This window comes from Rhinoraja longicauda, chromosome 23, assembly GCF_053455715.1.
Source record: "Rhinoraja longicauda isolate Sanriku21f chromosome 23, sRhiLon1.1, whole genome shotgun sequence".
NCBI classification, from domain to species: domain Eukaryota; kingdom Metazoa; phylum Chordata; class Chondrichthyes; order Rajiformes; family Arhynchobatidae; genus Rhinoraja; species Rhinoraja longicauda.
The window spans coordinates 16962820-16982129 of NC_135975.1; positions in this window are offsets into that span (position 1 = coordinate 16962820).

Sequence of the window (19310 nt, forward strand, 5' to 3'; positions counted from 1 at the left end):
TATGTGCCAGAGGGGGATTTTCAAATGGAGTTCCCCAGAAATCATAACATATTTTTAAAAATTCCCTTTTGAACTTAAGCATTTTTTTCAAGCAAGGTGGTGACACATTTAAGGGAAGTTTTATAAATATGGCACAAGTCAAAACCAGGCTAATTACAAAAAAATCAGAGAAGAAGACTCCTTCCTGTCCATCCCTTTGATGGTGGAGAGGTCAGTATCTGTGATGGACTGGGCAGTGTTCAACACTTTTTGTAATCTGCATTCCTGGGCTTTTGAATTAGTGAATCAGGCCGTGGTACAACCAGTCAACATGCTCTCTAATTATGTTGCCCTGTAGAAGTTTAGGAGGGTATTCGCCGACACACCAAATCTTCTCAATCTTCCAACAAAATAGAGGCGTTAATGGGCTTTCTTGATGACTGCACCAATGTGCTGGGTCCAAGGACAGAATTTCAGAAATATGCATGCCCCTGAAGTTGTTGACTCTTTCCACTATCGAACCGTTGATGAAGACAGGTCTGTGAATCCTCGGCCTTCCTCTTCTTAAGTCAATAATCAATTCCTTGGTTTTGTTGTTATTGTGTGCGAGGTGGTTGTTCTGGAACCATTCAGTCAGAAGATTAATCTCCCTCCGATACTATGCTTTAGTTTATATATTCTTGTCTTAGTTTATTTTATTATTGTCACGTGTACTGAGGTACAGTGAAAAGCCTTTTTTGTTGCGTGATATCCAGTTATATAGTAACTATTGCTACAATCATTGAAATGCAACTAATGTACAGCACAATCCCACACATGGTAAACTAATAATGAGCAGACAATTTGTCATGGACAACAAACCCCCTGCACTTTATCAAGGATCTTTTACTTCCACCTGAGTATGCAGTGTTATTTCAACATAGTCATTCTCTTAGAGAGTAGTAGATTTCTTTTGGATGCCAGAGATCTTAATAGGATAGTTTACCTGAAATATAAATGCATGTGTTTAATTTGCCCACAGAGTACTCAGGGAAACCCCAACTCCACAGCTCATATTTTTACCAAGATAAGAACCTGATGATCTGAGAACGTGAAATGCCAGTTCTAAATTAGACAAAGCTAAATTAGTCAAAGAGCCGGCCAGGCCCATTGGAAAAGAAAGAGAAGGCACTGAAACTGAAAGAACGTGAAAGGAGACATGCCAAAGTTGGATGAGTTATTTTCAGTTTCATTTAGTCTACCTCAGAGACACAGAGTGATTAATGTGCTGGTGTTATTTGTCCAGGCAGAAAACTAAGGATTTGTGGCTGTGCAGTCGTGAGTAACACTTATTGAATATTTCAAAGGATCCTAACCTCGATAAACGGAATTACATAATTTTAAGAATGTAAAAACAGGAATCTAAAGTTGTTTCGCCCATAGCAGACTTGGATTTACATAGCAGGTCTATCTATGCAATATTCCGTATGTATTGTTTACTTGTATTTTCCTAAGTATTTTGATTCCTGTGTACCTTGTATATGTGGCCCTTAAATTAAGCAAATAACACTGTTTATATTCATGATTATGAATGAAGCTCACAATTTAGCAAGTCGTTGGACCTATTTGTTGTTACACAGCAATAATTTTGTGTAACCTTAATTATTAACCAGGCTTTTTTTTTGTTAAGAGGATTTGATGGGTCATGAAAGGGACATGATTGGAGTATTGATCTTTTATGTGGTGGTGAGAAGCATGGATCTCAGATTAAAGGCACAAATAGATTGTGTTTTGAAATAATTAACTTCTTCAGTTCTATATCTTTTATGTATCTGAATAGAAATGGTTACCTTTTCAGCTGAGCCAACAACAATATAACTGTAGTGCAGAATGTAAAATTAAATCTTTTTAATTTAAAAGGCTCCTGAAATCTCACTGTTTGCCAGCACACATGCTGTGTCAGTGCCATGAGATTCATGCACAAAATGCTGGAGTAACTCAGCAGGTCAGGCAGCATCTCGGGAGAGAAGGAATGGGTGACGTTTCGGGTCGAGACCCTTCTTCAGACTGAAGAAGGGTCTCGACCCGAAACGTCACCCATTCCTTCTCTCCCGAGATGCTGCCTGACCTGCTGAGTTACTCCAGCATTTTGTGAATAAATCGATTTGTACCAGCATCTGCAGTTATTTTCTTATACTACCATGAGATTCATGCATGTCTACTGCAGCAGGTGATGTATAAGTCATGGGAAACTGATTTATTCCTTAAACAGGTTTTCATGCACAGAGGAGACATACAATTTCACAGCAGTGTAATGGGGAGTTGGCCGTGACAGTGGAATGAATTTCAAGATAATTATTACTTGCTTCAGGTCACACTTATTAAAATCAGTTCCTCTTGGTTAAAGAGGCCAGTCAAAACTAAGAAAGCAGATATGTTGCCCTAAAAGTTGCTGTCAGAGTAACAGTGGGGCAAACATCCATTTAAGAGCTCAGTGACCCCCAAATGAGAAATGGCGAAGGTCAGGTGAGCACGAGTTCTTATCCAAGTTCCCAGAGACTCTGGGTCAAATCTGCACAGGTCTCAGGTATTTTTGTTCTTTCTACATTGTATCCCCAGCAACTTCTAATCACAAAATATCAATGGAGGTTAAATGGGTAAGGCCAGATCTGATCACTGGTGTCTGGTGTTCATTGATTTATTGCAGGGATTTTAGATTTAGTGATATGGCGCAGAAACAGGCCCTTCGGCCCACCGGGTCCGTGCCACCCAGCGATCCCCGCACACTAACACTATCCTACACCAACTAGGGACAATTTTTAATTTTTTTTTTAATTTTTAAAAACTTTTGCCCAGCCAAATAACCTACATACCTGTACGTCTTTGGAGTGTGGGAGGAAACCGAAGATCTCGGAGAAAACCCACGCAGGTCACGGGGAGAACGCACAAACTCCATACAGACGGCGCCCGTAGTCAGGATCGAACCTGAGTCTCCGGCGCTGCATTTGCTGTAAGGCAGCAACTCTACCGCTGCGCCACCGTGCCGCCCTAATATTGTTTGTCTAATGATGGCCGTGTGAACACAATTGTATAACATTGCTTTCCTTTGCACTTCACAGGTGCTTTCTGGACAGATGCAGGTTCCTGTCAATAACTGGACAAACATGTGTAAGTCTTATATAAACTGCACTTTTAGCAAACTCAGAAGATGTATTACTAGGAAAGATAGTTAATGTTGCCTTAATTTATGCATGCATTTGAAGGTAAATTCTCTCTTAAATTCCACTGGCTGAAAAATAAGACTTTTATTTCTTGTAACAAAATGACACATCTGTATCAGGTGCTAATTTTTAATGGGGAATGATGGAACATGTAATTTAACTCATTGTTTGGGCTCTTCCTATAATATGGAACTAAACCACTGAAGGTCACCTCACCTTCTGTCTCCTTTCTCTGTTCGTTTACTTATTTACTTATTTATCTATTTATTCATTTCCCTATGTTCTCTAAATCTCTGTAAAGCGTCTTTGAGTATATGAAAAGCGCTATATAAATAAAATGCATTATTATTATTATTATTAAATTCACCACTTAGACTTTGAAATGGCACATTGAGTTAAATAGATTGTGAATTTCACCACTCCCTTCTAGTTATCAAAACGTTTTGCATCATTTCTGGGGATCATTTGACGATACTGAAAGTAGCCTGGAATTATACAAATACGGATGATACATTAAAGGAGCAACCATTTCAATGAAAATATGCATGACAAAGTGACTGAGTTGGAGAGTGAGACAGATGTGGCGAGATGTGAGAGAAGCAGAGAGAACTCTCCCCCTCCCTCTCCCCCTTCCCCTCTCCCCCTTCCCCTCTCCCCCTTCCCCTCTCCCCCTTCCCCTCTCTCTCTCCCTCTCTCCCCCTCTCCCTCTCTCTAAAGATGAAATGTGCATCTAATTTCAATCCGTGATACATGGATGAAATACTAGCTAGCTTACAACTGTCTCAGTCCCTAATCTTGTCATACCAGAAATACAGATTCTGTGCGAGCATAATAGTCTGGTTGTGTTTCCACAGAACAAGTAGACCACAATGTTATAATTCCCTAATGACATTTTAGGATCTCACCAATTGATAATTGGTAAATTTTGATGTATTTTTCTGTTTTATTAGCCGCACTTGGCAATAATTAATAACCAATGTCAATGCATAATCAGTAATTATTAATAAAACACATTTAAAAAAAGTTTTGTCAGCATTAGAGAGCAGACACTGCATAAGCACTTCCTGAATTGGAAATTGTAATTAGATCACAATTCATTTATCTTACAGCTTATAACAAAATTTACAGGATTCTGAGGCACACAAAGATTAAGGAAAGAAGGGCAAGTTCAAATCTGCCAAGCTCAGTAAGTGAACTTGTCACTGAAGATGGGTGCAAGGTCTACCTGGTTGGCACAGTCCACTACAGTAGAAAGAGCGCAGAGGATGTAGAGCAGGTAAAGTAATTATTATATAAGATTTGGAGTGGCATAATGCAAAGAAATGTATGTAAATATTTTTTTTATTGTAAATCTATTTAGTTTAACAAACATGGTTGTGCAGCATGAATACAAGGAACTGCAGATGCTGGTTTACAAAAAAAGACACAAATTGCGGGAGTAACTGTATGGGTCAGGCTGTATCTCTGGAGAGCATGGATAGGTGATGTTTCAGGTTGGGACCCTTCGCCAGACTGTATCTTAGATAATTAAACTACTGCACTTATATTTCTGTGAATAATGAAGCTGTCCTGCACTTGTGTGTGGGATTCACACTGGAATGAAAGACCTTGTGATCAGAAGGTGGCTCTTTTCAAGTTGCCACCCTTTGGACTCTGGTACATCGCAAAGTAAAACCATTGGCATTTTGACCTGAGGACTTGGCGGGGGTTTTATGAATCTCTGGTGTGATTGCAAACTGATAACATTTTAAAAAGCTCAACAACTTCCAGGATAAAGCATTTAGGTTCTGTGCTCCCAATCGAACTAAAATAAAATAAACTAAAATAAATTAAACTAAACTAATGCAATGTATTAATTTATGAATACCATGCCATATTTTCTTACTATTATTTTCAGTTTGAAAATGCTTAAAAAATATATGCAAGAATTTGTGTCAGGAGGGGATTCGGTAAGTCAGGTCATTTGTAACCCGGGAAAGCCTGCAAGATGTGTGACTTGGAATAAATCTTGTGGATTTGCTTTCCTCTTGCAGCCCTCTGCCTTGGTGGTAGAGGTCGCATTTTTCGGAGGTGGTGTCGAGAATCCTTTGGCATGTTGCTGCAGTATATTTGTGAAAGATACCTCTGCTGCGCTACCAGCAAAGGACGGAGTTTCCATGCTGCAAGTCCCCGTGACTGTGATTTCTAGAGGGTTATCAAATGTATCACTATCAAGTTTATTTCTTCCAGGTTATTCAGAGTGTGCAACCCGATGCAGTGGTGGTAGAACTTTGTGAAGAGAGAAATTTACTTTTAACATTAGATAAACAGATATTACTACGTGACATTGAGATGCTGAAAATATACAGAATATTACCATTAATGAAGCAGGTAATATTGTTTCCATTATGTCTTTAATTTTTTTATTGCCATATCATTTAAAATTCTAATGTGTCCCCTTTATTTTGCACCCTCTGGTTAAATGATGCAAAATGGAAGTTAGCAAAGGACGTCTTTATGTTCAGTTTAGTTTAGTTTAGAGATTCAGCATGGAAACAGGCCCTTGGGCGACCAATGATCACCCATACACTATCCGACTACCTGAACTTTTACACACTAGGGTCAGTTTACAGCAGCCAATTAACCTACAGACTTGCACATCTTTGTAACGTGGGAGGAAACCGGAGCACCCAGAGAAACCCCACGCGGTCATATGGAGAACCTACAAACTCCATACAGAGAGCACCAGTAGTCAGGATCGACCCCGGGGTGCCTGGCGCTATAAGGCAGCAACTCTATGGCTCACCACTGTGCCACCCTATGTCTAAAGGTTGTGGGTTCAAACCCTGCCCCCTTGAGTGCCATTATCTCGGCTGAAACTTCTACATAGTGCTGGGGAAACATTGTACCATTGTAAGTGCCATCTTTCAGATAAGAATTTGATCTGAAGACCAGTCTTATCCTCCAGATTTACTTCAAAGTCTTACGGCACTACTTTGAAGATGTGTAGGGTAGCTTTCCCTAATGCCCAGACCAATGTTTATCCCTCAGTCAACATTATAACACAAGTTATTAGCCATTCAGCCCTTCGAGCCAGCACCGCCATTCAATGCGATCATGGCTGATCACTCTCAATCAGTACCCCGTTCCTGCCTTCTCCCCATACCCCCTCACTCCGCTATCCTTAAGAGCTCTATCCAGCTCTCTCTTGAAAGCATCCAACAAACTGGCCTCCACTGCCTTCTGAAGTAGAGAATTCCACACCTTCACCACTCTCTGACTGAAAAAGTTCTTCCTCATCTCCGTTCTAAATGGCCTACCCCTTATTCTTAAACTGTGGCCCCTTGTTCTGGACTCCCCCAACATTGGGAACATGTTTCCTGCCTCTAATGTGTCCAATCCCCTAATTATCTTATATGTTTCAATAAGATCCCCCCTCATCATTCACCACTCTTCTGTTTATGTTACCTGTGTGCAAATTGGCAGTTTTATTTCTTATATTAAAACAGTGATTACACTACTAAGGTACGTTATTGGTTTTGAGGTGCATTTGGGGTGTTCTTTAAGGGTTATAAAATGCAATTCATGATCAGTCAAAATGAAGAAGGTACATTTGGGATGGCTTTGAGACCTCAAGTCCATGTGTCAGGAGCACATGGAAGTCCAAGATAAATGGCAGAAAGAGCAGACCATGTCCCAAATTAACCATCCATCTTTTGCCTTTCACAGCTTGGTGTGTCGACCACACTATGGTTTGTTCTGTTACTGAAGATATCAGCTATTCTGGCGAAAGAGATGGGTGTTTTCCCAGGTGAAGAATTCAGGAGAGCTTTCAGAGAAGTAAGGATTCTGCCTATGCTGTTCTGTTGTTTTTGATCCTTCCAGTTTCACTTATAACATGCAAGCTGCTTTCACTACTATTTAATCACAAAGCTCCAAGCTATTGTTAAAATTGCAGCATAACGTTTCAATGTATTCAACCTTAGAAATTCTGTTGCAGTGACTATTTGGGAATACCCGCAGGACAATTACGACAAGCAGCAAAACCTTCTGTGGATAGACAAATAGAAAGAGGGCACTAAGTTAAATTTAGAGAATGAGACTGGTGAACAGATGACAGCAAACAAAAAAATAGCAGAAATGCTGAATATTTGTTTGGCAACATTCATCATCATTTGAAGACGTTACTAATATTGGTATCAGATGGGCTAATTTCAAATAATATGTTAGAACTTACACAAATCCCAATTATAAGGGATAAAGTATTGGAGTAGCTCAGGGAACTAATGTTGGACAAGTTGCCAGGACCTAATAGATTGCAAATAGACTAGAGTTTTAAAGGAAGTGGCTGCAAATAAAGTGGAACTATTCGTTGAAACGTTTCATAACTTTTCATACCCAAAAACTTGGAAAACAGTCAATGTAAGTGCCTTGTTTAAAAAAAAAAGAGAACGACAGAGGGCAGGGAACTACAGACAGGTTCGTTTAGCAGCTATCATTGGCAAAATTCCAGACAAAAATCAGAGAGGAAATTGCTCATTATTTAGGAAAGCTGAATATAAGTAAACTAGTCAACATGGTGTTATGAAAGATTAATCATGTTTGAGAAATGTGCTAAAAATCTTTGAGGATGCAACAAGGAGGGTTGATCGAGGGAAACATGTAGATGTAGTGTATTTAGATTTACAAAGAAAGGATGCTACATCATAGGAGGTGGGGGGGGGGGGGGGTGACAGGGTAGATGGTGGGATATTTTCACTAGTAGGAGTGTTTCAAACAAAGGGATATAAATACAAGGGCCAGTCGGCTAAAACAGGGATACATAGAAATTTCTTCTCGCAGAGGATTGTGAATTTCTGGAATTTACTCTCCTAGTTGTAGGTGGAAGCTGGATAGTTAAAGGATTTAAAGTGGAAGTAGACAACTATTTGATAGATCGAAGAATAGAGGGGGTATGGTGAAATGGCACAGAGGAGTATTTGAGGCCAGCATAAATCAGATTGAATGGAGGGGGTGCAGGCTTGGAGAACCAGTTGGTTTACACCTGCTCCTATCTTGCGTTCTTTTGTACAATGTGAAAATAAACACCCTAAACCGCTCTGCTTATTTTGGACATCAAGAATTAATAAATATTATGAATGAAGAAAATACTTTTCCTCACTTCTCAATGTATTCGAGTGGATGTATTCTATTATAGTCAACTAGCTGGATAAAATGTTAGGAAAAACTAATAGTGTTCAGTATAAGAGACCGTGATACAATTTGTGTTGAGAACTACAGAGAATGTTTTTACGCTGGAGACTTTCACTGTAGCCATTGAGCAAATCTGCATCTTTTGCAGGTAAAATTGTCTTTATCAGATCTTGTAATTAATTTTTCTGTCAGTTTTGTTCAGATTATTATAAGAACAGTTTCAATCTGATTCTGAATCTAAATTTTTGCTTTTTTATAAGAAACTTTGCAGCAGATTTCACGCTTGGATTTTCATATTAATTATTTTTAAATAACTATAGCATTTCTATTCCCTACTGCCAATCTGCATTAAATTCTCATGGTTTGTTTCAATAAAAACTTTGGCAATTCATAAATCTATTCATTCCCTTTCATGATGTTGTAATGAGGGCAAGAACTCAGATATAAATAGGCAATTGGTAAATAAATACTTTTAAATTAGTTTGTTCTTCTGGTAAATCACATCTGCAGGTATAAAGTTCAATTGTGCAAGGAAATAATGTGATACAAGTTTCTATAAATCTCTAAATAAACCTCTATGTGACTATTACATGTTCAAAATATCTTTAGGCTCAGAAAGTACCATGCTGTAGTTTCTACCTTGGAGACCGGCCACTCTTGATCACGTTGAAAAGATGTACTGCTGCATTTTCCATGTGGGATGTGGTGAAAATACTTCACAGTCTTTGCCGCACTCTTCAGCCTGGTGCCATTAGATTGGAGTAAGATTCTGTTTGATTAAATGTTAGCCATGTCCTGGATGACATTACTTGTTGTTTATTCTTGTTGGGCAGTGCCACTGAAGAAACACAAGATTCATACTAAAATGTGTGCTGAAGTGAAGGTCACAAGTTATAGGAGTAGAATTAGGCCATTCGGCCCATCGAGTCTACTCCGCCATTCAATCACGGCTGATCCCTGCCTCCAAATCCCACTTTCCTGCCTTCACCCCATAACCCTTGGCACCTGTTCTAATCAAGAATATGTCTATCTCTGCCTTAAAAATATCCACTGACTTGACCTCCACAGCCCTCTGTGGTAATGAGTTCCACAGATTGACTACTCTCTGACTAAAGAAGTTCCTCCTCACCTCCTTTCTAAAAGAGCGCTCTTTAATTCTGAGGCTATGACTTCTGGTCCTAGACTCTCCCACCAGTAGAAACATCCTTTCCACATCCACTCTATCTATGCCTTTCATTATTCTGTAAGTTTCAATGGTCCCCCCTCAACCTTCTAAACTCCAGCAGGCAGAGACCCAGTGCTGTCAAGTGCGCATCATATGCTAACCCACTCATTCCTGGAATCATTCTTGTAAACCTCCTCTGGATCCTCTCCAAAGCCAGCACATCCTTCCTCAGTGATGGTGCAGAGGTGACTGCAATGCCTTGCAAAGGATTACAATAAAAAACAAAGCAACTATTTTTGAACGACACAAAGTGCTGGAGTAACTCAGTAGGTCAGGCAGCACCTCTGGAGAACATGGATAGGCAACGTTTCGGGTCCCAAACTGAAACGTCACGTGTTCTCCAGAGATGTCACCTAAACTGCTGAGTTACTCCAGCAGCTATGCCCTTTTGTGCACCAACTAGCATCTGCAGTTCTTAGTTTCAACTATTTTTGAACTTGCCGATGGGTGTTGAATAACACTGATGAGGCTGCATTTACTGCGCAGCCCTCGAATCCTCTGTAAAAGTTCTTCTTAAATTGTTGCCACTCCTCGGCTGAAGGTGGAGGGAACCATAAGATATTGACCCAGTGATGAAGGAACAAATGTGTAAGAAGGAACTGCAGATGCTGGTTTAAACCGAAGATAGACACAAAAAGCTGGAGTAACTCAGCGGGACCGGCAGCATCTCTGGAGAGGAGGAATGGGTGACATTTCGGGTCGAGACGAACCAGAATCTGAAGAAGGGTCACGACCCAAAATGTCACCCATTCCTTCTCTCCAGAGATGCTGCCTGTCCCGCTGAGTTACTCCAGCTTCATGGGTCGATCTTCGATGAAGGAACAAGTACTGTTTTCAAACTATATGGACATTAATTGCTTATTGATATGATTTCTACTGTTTCAAACATTTAAATAGCTGGCAAATTCCCCCTACAGCCCCAGGCCTTAACTAACCAACTGGCCCTGGTTGGGGTACAGTTTCTTTGACCTTATATTGTCTTTCAAAAGTTCCATTAATTTCAGCTCAGCACCTCAGAAGGTTATTAGATTGCTGGTATATATCAAATGTACAAAGTGCAACCCCCCCCCCCCCCCCCCATACAGCATAATTAGAACTCCTCCATTCTGACTGACTCATCGAGAAATGATAAAAATAGTTTTCTACTAATTTGCACTAAATTTGTTTTGGGTATGAATTAATGAATTCTGTCAGGCTATCACAGGCTATCAATTAATTTGTGTTTTAGTAATGAGATGATGGAGCAGATAAAGGAGAAGGATGTGTTGGATCAGACACTCAAATTGATGAAGAGGTTGAATCCTGAGTTGTATCACGTTTTTGTATCCGAACGGGACATCTACCTAACCCAGTCACTGAAGAATGCAGCAAAACCTATTGTACTACCTGCAATCTCACCATGTAAGTGTATGAGATGTTACTGTACGGTTCAATGGGATTGAAATATTAAATCAGTAGGTTGCATGGATATGTATGGACATATGAATTAGACTCTTAGGAAAGAAGACATTAAGCTGGAAAGAGTTAAGAGATTTACCGGGATGTTGCTAGAACTTAAGGGCCTGAACTACAGGGAGAGGTTGTGCAGGCGAGGACTTTATTCCTTGGACTGCAGGAGGCTGAGGGGTTGCCTTGTTGAGGTGTATAAAATCATGTGCAGAATAGATAGGGTGGCTTTTCCCAGGATAGCTAGCGGAATCAAGAACCAGAGGGGATAGGTTTAAGGTGAGAGGGAAAAGATTTAATAGGAACCTGAAGGACAACCTTTTCACATCGTGGGTGGTGGGTACATGGCATGAGCTGCTGGAGGAAGTTTAGAGATACACTGTGGAAACAGGCCCCTTGGCCCACCGAGTCCCCACCCTCTGGATGAAAGATCTCTTCTTATCTCTGTTTTGGATAGCCAGCCCCTTATTTTGAAATTGTCACGTGGTTTTTCCTACCTCCACCAGGGAGAACATCAGCTCCACTTCTAACACAAATACTGGAGCTCTAAGTTCAAAGTCCCTATTCAATTTAGTATTGATTCCTGACCTGGAGATCTGGAAGACAAAGGTAAGAGTCCACCTCCAGTTTAAATGCCATTTGGAATATTTTGGAGGACCAAGAACCAAGAACCAATGGGTCAAGCAGCATCTCCGGAGGACATGGATAGGCAATGTTTCGGGTTGGGTCCAGTCTCAGGAAGGGTTCCTGTCCGAAACATCGCCTATCCATGTCCTCCAGGAATGCTGCCAGACCCACTGAGTTACTCCAGCACGTTGTGTTCTGTGCAAGATTCCAGCATCTGTGGTTTCTTGTGTTGCCAATTCCACATCTATGCTGTCAAGCCCTCAAAGCTGTTTGTACTTTTCAATGAGAACCATCTCATTCTTGTAAATTCAAGACATTGTAGATTGCCTGTGCTTCATCCATCCTCGTCAAAAGGACAATGATTGACGTTTTATTCCGATCACAGCTGATCCCCAGCAGATTGTACCATCGGTCGTGGTTGGGGTTGTTGGAATTGGTCACGTGGCTGGAATAAAAAATAACTGGAACAAGCAATTAAATACCCAAGAATTGTTAAGGTAATATATTCAGCATTTCAATTTACTACATTTATACTTTTAAGTTTCCCCAACTTTTTTTCTGTATCACATTTATTTTATTTTCCATCTATAAATCATCTTCCTCTACTCCCCACATCCCCTGATCCATGGACTAGGAAGTGGAGTGGGAAACCTTCTCTCGGCTTATACTTCGCTAATTGTGGCTAAGGATTCCACCATAACTCTGCAGGTTAAATTCCCCTGATATTAGAACTAAGTGTGAGGCATGGCAAATTGTGTAAGTTACTGTTTGACTTGGGTTGCAGTGTAGTCAGCACTATAATTGCACAATGCCGGTGACCCCTGTGTTACAGATGTTTGGGTTACTGAAATTCGCCCATAATGTCTTTACAAATCCAAATTTTGTCTGACGCACAAGGCTTGTGGTTTAGGAAAGGGTTTAGGAAGTGGGGATGTCAGGGAAAGGAATGAGATTCTCAGAGCGGATTTTATGGGAGAAAGGCGGCGTAGAAGGAGTTCAAGGGATAATGGGTTAAAGTGCAGTGACTTTGTGGAAGTGGAGTAAAGGCTGAGGGATTACTCGAAGGAGCAGGCCATGGCTACTGCTGCTCCCACATTGCAGCACGTCAGAGAAGTGCCTCACAGATGAAGAATGTGTTAGCGCTGCACTCTGAGACGTCTGTTCACACGTCTTAGGACCAAGGACGGCGTGGCAAAGGAAGGGCTCGGCTGTGACTGCCAACCCACATTGTACTCTCCTAAAACATGTTAATGCATGTGCACAGCTGCCAGTTGCTGTTCGATCCTTTGTAACAAGAGGGCGTCTTGCCTAATCATAGAGGGCATCCATTTCTCAGTTGAAAGCTGATTAGTGGTGGGTGCAGCTGGAAGAGGGGTATGGGGGGTGGGCCTTCATTAACAACACATTAACATTTACAGCCCCCCTATAAAAGCACATGCACCTCTCCGTCCTCAGGTTCTGTTTTATTGTGCAAAGTGCCCTAAAAAATAAGTGTTTAAAGTGTTCATTGTGTTGTCAGCTCAGGTACTTAGTAGTCTAAAAATTGCTGCTTGAAGGGGCAATAAAATACCACTGCAGGCAGTTTCAATAGGTTTCAGGGAACTGGAAGCCAACTGGCACGATTGGCCAATTCTTCAGAATTTCATCCCAAAATCCTGGAACTGGACGCCTGCCATTTCTACCCATTGGACCAGCTGAGCATTCGTGTAGCACAGAAAGCTTGGCTATTTTGTGTTGTACCACTTGATGTTTCATGAAGTTCAGGAAAGGTTTCCTGACTATCAGTCTCTTGACATCAATATTGAGTAGTGAGTTACTTAAAACAAAATAGAAGAGCTAAATTCACAGGATAAATCTTGTCCCCATACCCCTGCTCTGTGTTCTCTATATTGAACTTTTTGTAGAGCTCTGTAGTTCATAAAGGATTATTTTAAAAGTTTATGACATATATGTATCTAATTTTGTAATCTCTTGAAAAATATAATAAAATGTGGAAGCTAGGCAAAGTCATTTGGCCTCTTGTGCTTTTTCCACCATCAATTAGATCACAGTTGATCTTTACCTAACGTACTCCATTAATCCCACATCTCTTGATTCTGTTACATCTAATCACCTACCTGGTAGGTCTCTCAATGTCTCTGAAGCAAAATAGATTAAATGAGTATGACCAGAATGAACTGTCGATTCAGACCCAGAGTCTGAAGAAGGGTCTTGACCCGAAATGTCACCCATTCCTTCTCTTCAGAGATGCTGCCTTTCCCGCTGAGTTACTCCAGCTTTTTGAGTCTATCTTCAGGAACAAAACTACTTTTTCCCGGATAGTATTCAGTGTTGAAACTCCTAAACCAATTTACCTAAAGCATAAAACACAATTTCTAAACACAAGGCTACACCTTTCTCAACACTATTCAATGACTTTTCTTTCTTTTACAGGCTACCAAAACCTTCTTTGCTCAGCAGCGGTTTCCAGGTTACTTCTGTGGTTGCCTTATATGGACTAAAGATCTTCTTCTATTATAAAGTGGCACAAATATTGATTTGGTTGTTTTATTAAATCTAAGGAATGGCTGATTTGTTTCATCATGGTTTATTGCAGATGTATGTACATAGATCCAGACTAATGCAGTCTTTACAAAGCTATGACCCTCTCTATGAAAGCATTATTGATTTATCATTCTAGTTTATAAATGCTAAAGGGGATTGTGATCTTTCCTCTGATTGGCATTGTTAACAGCTGAGAACTACACAAACACAACAAAGGGAATTTTATTTTCTTCCACAAAAAGAGGCATTGGAATCGATCTTCCATGTTGTAGTCAATGTTTTGGAATGTTCTGGCATCACTACTGCCTTTGGAGATCATGACAAGGGAAAGTTGATGATGGATTAACATTGCACTCTACTGTGATTAATGCTGTAAATATTTCACTGCTCTATATCCATTTTTGGATTACAATGGGTTGTACAATTATATTTTTCCTACTGTGCCTAATAGTGTAATACTGACATGTTTAATTGTGTGTAAAATCTATTGCTTCTGAAATGCATTAAAATATGACTTCAAACAATAAATATATGCTCTTTTTTCTGGTGGGTAGTTTAGTCCTCAATTTTTGGTTGGTTTATAACCATATAACAATTACAGCACGGAAACAGGCCCGTTCGGCCCTACCAGTCCACGCCGACCACTTTCTCTGACCTAGTCTCATCTACCTGCTCTCAGACCATAACCCTCCAATCCCCTCCCATCCATATACCTATCCAATTTACCCTTAAATAATAAAATCGAGCCTGCCTCCACCACTTCCACCGGAAGCTCATTCCACACAGCCACCACCCTCTGAGTAAAGAAGTTACCCCTCATGTTACCCCTAAACTTTTGTCCCTTAATTCTGAAGTTATGTCCCCTTGTGTGGAATCTTCCCCACTCTCAAAGGGAAAAGCCTACCCACGTCAACTCCGTCCGTCCCTCTTAAAATTTTAAAAACCTCTATCAAGTCCCCCCTCAACCTTCTACGCTCCAAAGAATAAAGCCCCAACCTGTTCAACCTCTCTCTGTAGCTCAAGTGCTGAAACCCAGGCAACATTCTAGTAAATCTCCTCTGTACCCTCTCCATTTTGTCGACATCCTTCCTATAATTTGGCGACCAGAACTGCACACCATACTCCAGATTCGGCCTCACCAATGCCCTGTACAATTTCAACATTACATCCCAACTTCTATATTCGATGCTCTGATTTATAAAGGCAAGCATACCAAACGCCTTCTTCACCACCCTATCCACATGAGATTCCACCTTCAGGGAACAATGCACAGTTATTCCCAGATCCCTCTGTTCCACTGCATTCCTCAATTCCCTACCATTTACCCTGTACGTCCTATTTTGATTTGTCCTACCAAAATGCAGCACCTCACACTTATCAGCATTAAACTCCATCTGTCATCTTTCAGCCCACCCTTCCAAAAGGCCCAAGTTTCTCTGTAGACTTTGAAAATCTACTTCATTATTAACTACACCACCTATCTTAGTATCATCTGCATACTTACTAATCCAATTTGCCACACCATCATCCAGATCATTAATGTAAATGACAAACAACAGTGGACCCAACACAGATCCTTGGGGTTCTCCACTAGACACTGGCTTCCAACCTGACATACAGTTGTCAACCATTACCCTCTGGTATCTCCCATTCAGCCATTGTTGAATCCATCTTGCAACCTCACTATTAATACCCAACGATTTAACCTTCTTAATCAACCTTCCATGTGGAACCTTGTCAAATGCCTTACTGAAGTCCATATAGACAACATCCACAGCCTTGCCCTTATCAATTTCCCTGGTAACCTCTTCAAAAAATTCAAGAAGATTAGTCAAACATGACCTTCCAGGCACAAATCCATGTTGACTGTTTCTAATCAGGCCTTGTTTATCCACGTGATTATATATATTGTCCCTAAGTATCTTTTCCATTAATTTTCCCACCACAGACGTCAAACTAACAGGTCTATAATTGCTAGGTTTACTTTTAGAACCTTTTTTAAACAAAGGCACAACATGCGCAATGCGCCAATCTTCCGGCACCATCCCCGTTTCTAATGACGTTTGAAATATTTCCGTCATAGCACCTGCTATTTCTGCACTAACTTCCCTCAATGTCCTAGGGAATATCCTATCAGGACCTGGAGACTTATCCACTTCAAAAGTGTCCGTACCTCCTCTTCTTTGATCCTCATAATTTCCATCACTACTCTACTTGTTTCGCTTATCTCACATAATTCAATATCCTTCTCCTCGGTAAATACTGAAGAAAAGAAATTGTTTAATATCTCCCCCATTTCTTCCGGCTCAGCACATAGCTGTCCACTCTGACTCTCTAATGGACCAATTTTATCCCTCGCTATCCTTTTGCTATTGACATATCTGCAGAACCCCTTGGGGTTTACTTTTACATTACTTGCCAAAGCAACCTCATATCTTTTTTTCGCTTTTCTAATTTCCTTCTTAAGATTACTTTTCTAATTTCCTTCTTAAGATTCCTTATGACTTGATGATCTTCAAACATTCATGACTTGATTATCTGCAAACATTACAGTCCTATGTGTCGGAAAGAACTGCAGATGCTGGTTTAAATTGAAGGTAGACACAAAATGCAGGAGTAACTCAGCAGGACAGGCAGCATCTCTGGAAAGATAAATGGGTGACGTTTCAGGTTGGGTCTGAAGAAGAGTCTGAAGAAGGGTCTCTACCCGAAACATCACCCATTCCTTCTTTCCAGAGATGCTGCCTGTCCCACTGAGTTATTACAGTCCTATGGTTGAGGATCACACATGTCCATTTCTCTCTGGATACACTTCCTAACTTTCTTGTGCTACTGACAGACAGGAGTATTTTCTAAGGATTTAATTGGGGGGGAGGAAGAAACAATGATCAGTTTGTCCTTCACAATTATCTTATGCTGTAGCCCCAGTGAGAACATTCATATTATGACTCTGGGGGTTGTTCTGACTGCAGACCCTGGTGTCACTGTTCACTCAGTAAGACAACACCATTGACCTTACCAGTGGTATTTTGGCAGGGATATGTAGAGAGGATGATCTCTTGACGTTTTTCTACTCTGTGGATTGGTTCTAAGCTATTATGAAAATATCACGTCCCCTGGTTAAACATTTTGGTTGTGATGTTTTATGTTAGCATTTATGTATGGATATTATACCGTATACTTGCAGCAGGATTTCATGATGCAGGTGAATATGTTGCTCATTCGATTGCTTTGAAGAGAGTTTCTGTTAGAAGCAGGAAGGATCAGGACCGCTGATACAAATACAGCGACTTCGAAGGATTCAAGACTTGTCCTCAGGTCCAAGGTAATAACTGTGAAGTGGCAGAGTAGCAATGCAGAATCTGTACGAGAATGTAGTGAATACAACGGGTTAAATGGGGCATTTTAACTTCCAAAGAGATTGGGTAAGATAGTCATTCTCAGTTCAGAAAGACATTGAATTTCTTGTGCCAATTCACAATAGATTTTGGGAACAAAATATTAATTTGATATCACTTCTGTGAAGTGGCTTGGGATGTTTTAATTTGTTACGGTGCCGTATCAATTCAAGTTGCAGTTAATGTTATCTATATTTTCAGCTGTTCATTCAAAATGCCAGGTTACTGTGGGAAGGTATTTCAGGATGTGCTAATTTTATTGCTGTTTGGAAAATAGTGTAGGTAGTAAACAATCTAGTCCGGCAATCTGTTCAGATGAATTTTTTTAACAGTTGTCACAAGACCGGCAAGAAATTGCAGAGTTGTGATTGTAACAAAATCCATCACATAGACTATACTTCCCACCGTTAACTCCATCTATTCTTCACGTTGCCTCAGAAAAGCAGCCAACATAATCAAAGAAGTCCCCATGTGATCATTCCTTCTTTTCCCTGCTCCCATCCGGCAGAAGGTACAGAAGCTTGGAAGTCCACACCACCGGAGTCAGGGACAGATTCTGTCCTTCCATTATCAGGCTTCTGAACAGTCCTTCCCTAAGCTAGGGGACTGTTTGGTTCACCTCTACCCCTTTGAGGACATTGGACTTTGTCAAAGGAACTGATGCACTACAATGTGCTACAACGCTGAAAACTTTTCTGCACCCTTTATCTTACCCTTTGCTCTATCTATTCTACTTGAGTTTGAACTGATTGTATCTATGTGTGGTATACCTGAATAGCATGCAAAACAAAGCTCTTCACTGTACCTCGCCTCATGTGACAATAATAAACCTAAAGTGCAGATAATATGTGCAATTGACTGGAATAGTGATTTCAGTTGTCTTTATTTCCAAGGATGTTGCCTGGACTCGAGGGTCTGAGCTATAGGGAGAGGTTGAGCAGCCTGGGACTCCATTCTCTGGAGCGCAGGAGGATGAGGGGTGATCTTATAGAGGTGTGTAAAATCATGAGAGGAATAGATCGGTATTGGGTATAGGTTTATAGTGTAGGGGGAAAGATTTTATAGGAATCTGAGGGATAACCTTTTCCATACAAAGGGTGGTGGGTGTATGGACCGAGCTGCTGGAGGAGATGGTTGAGGCATGGACTATCGCAAGGTTTAAGAAGCAATCAGACTGGCACATGGATCGGACAGAATTAGAAGGATATGGGCCAAATGGAGGCGTGGGACTCGTGTAGCTGGGACATGTTGGTTGGTGTGAGCAAGGGCCTGTGTCCACATTGTATGACATTTAATTTTCTCATTGTCTATCTGATAAATCCTACTTAAAAGAAATTAAAGTTTTTGTGCATTTTATTCTATTCAAAACAGAATAGCCAATTGTTCAGGTAAAGAATGAGATGAATGACAAACATAACCACAAGCAGAGGTTCCGTGCAAACTGGCAGATGGGAAATGACTGTCTCGGTGATAAAACATTAACAATTCTGGTGCTTGGTCATAATGGCAATTAGGATGCAGAATTGTCCATGCAGACCTGTCAATCTGCGGATCAATTCAAGACCACAAAATTCACCCTGATAAAATCATTATCAGAAAGCATAACATGTTCATTTTGCGATTGTCAATATTCTGCAGGAATCAGTCGTATTTCTAGAATCAATGGCAAGTAATTGTACTGAAACTATCCATGACTGATCATGCCCATGAGATTATGCG